The sequence below is a fragment of the Mauremys mutica genome, unplaced genomic scaffold, assembly GCF_020497125.1.
Source record: "Mauremys mutica isolate MM-2020 ecotype Southern unplaced genomic scaffold, ASM2049712v1 Super-Scaffold_100089, whole genome shotgun sequence".
NCBI lineage: Eukaryota > Metazoa > Chordata > Testudines > Geoemydidae > Mauremys > Mauremys mutica.
This window is the reverse complement of record NW_025423261.1, coordinates 471,369-472,979: the sequence shown is the minus strand read 5'-3', so window position 1 is coordinate 472,979 and position 1,611 is coordinate 471,369. Positions and strand designations below refer to the sequence as shown.

The 1,611-nt window shown below is 52.6% G+C and overlaps 1 non-coding gene across 1 annotated transcript; it reads left to right on the top strand.

Moving 5' to 3' along the window:
* Positions 1-205: 205 nt before the first annotated feature.
* TRNAQ-UUG lies at positions 206-278 on the top strand. Its single transcript has one exon. It is a non-coding gene; the product is annotated as a tRNA-Gln (tRNA).
* Positions 279-1,611: the final 1,333 nt, after the last annotated feature.

Genomic DNA, 1,611 nt, shown 5'->3' with positions numbered 1-1,611 from the left:
GTGCTAATGCAAATACCTGACATTCTTTCCACATTCCCCACAATTTACCATCAGATGTCATGGTAGAGCTCATCCTGACTCTGCTTACACTTATAAACTAACAGACGCATTGGAGCATGAGCTTTCGTGGGTGAATACCCACTTCGTCGGGTGCGTCAGTATCTGCCATTTCCAAAGAAGTGCCTGGAGGGCCTTTTTTTTATGTGACCACATGGCCTAATGGAGAAGGCATCTGACTTTGGATCAGGCGGTTGAGGGTTCGAGTCCCTTTGTGGTTGTGCTTGCGCAGTTTTACCGTTGTGCTGAAAGTCCTGCTCCCTTCAGGGCTGGAGCCTCTTCTTGGCTGTTCAGGCCAATGCTCTGGCTTCAGCTAGAGCCCCGGGAAGGAGTTGGGGGGGTGGGTGTCACAAAGGCTGGGGCATGAGCCCCAGGTGCTTCCAGTCTCGCCTTTGGTGTTCCTGACTTGCCAAAGAAAATGGGCAGCTGCCCGGGCTAGAGTGTGGAGCAGTTTCCCTCTTCCAAGTGTGCGCCGGTCCCTGTGCTGGAGGGGGGTTGCTACATAGCACCTTGGGAGCCTGGGTGTTTCTCTGCTTCACACAAGCTGGGAAAAAGCCTCTTGGGGTAAAATCTCCTGCCCCACTGCGAAAGTGAGCATGGAGAGTGGGAACGGTCAGAGGCCCCACCAGGGGGGCTGGCCCTGCTTTCCTACCATCTTCTGATTTTGGCCACAGAGCATCAGCAGCTGCCCCGCATGCTGGTCTGCGGGTGGCCTTCAGTGGGGGTTTGGCATGGCAGGGAGCAGGCTGGCTAGGGGTCTTTATCGCTGTCTGCTGGCCACACATAGGCATGGTCCTCCCCTCCTCTGAACAGCCAGAGTTAGTCTGTGCTTAGAAAGCAGAGACACAGGAGACTCAAGACAAGAGGGTGAGAAAGATTGAGAAAGGACCTATGAAGACAGCCCACACTACAGGGACGCTGCCTGGTTAAGGGATGTGGCGGCACCAAATTACCCCAAGTTTCCTGGTGCCCTATGCAGCTGCGTACTGCTCCAGCGGTGAACTTGATCCCTCGGCTGGCTGAGCCGGCCAGGAAAGCTGCCCCTGCCCCTGCTCTGCCTCTTCCCCACAGCCCTCACCCCTGGTCTGCCCCCAACCCACTCTTCCCACCCCTGCTCCACCCTGTTGGTGTCACTAGGCATAAATCTAGGTAACTCGGGAGGATGGCTTTGGGCCTATGTGACCCAAAGTACCTTTATGTAAAGTGCTTTTGTTAGCCTTACTAAACTTTTGTAACCTCTTGTGTTATGTGCTAATTACTGGCAGCTGCAAGACTGCTTGGCACTAGATGTAGCCAATACTAAATAAGATAGGCGGAAAGCAGATGCTGTAATTAAAGTTATATGCATGAGAACGTAGCCCCCACGGTGGGAAAGTACAGATAACTGTTCACAGAAGAGTTGCTAACGAGCTAAAGTGGTTTTTGCCAAGTATGATTTAACCTGCTTAAGTGTAATGGCTACTTGCATGATGTATTTGCTATAGAAAATAGACGGGAGGGGGAAGAAGGGGGGGTAAGGGGGAGGAGGAATGGAAATGCTTAGCTGAAATTATG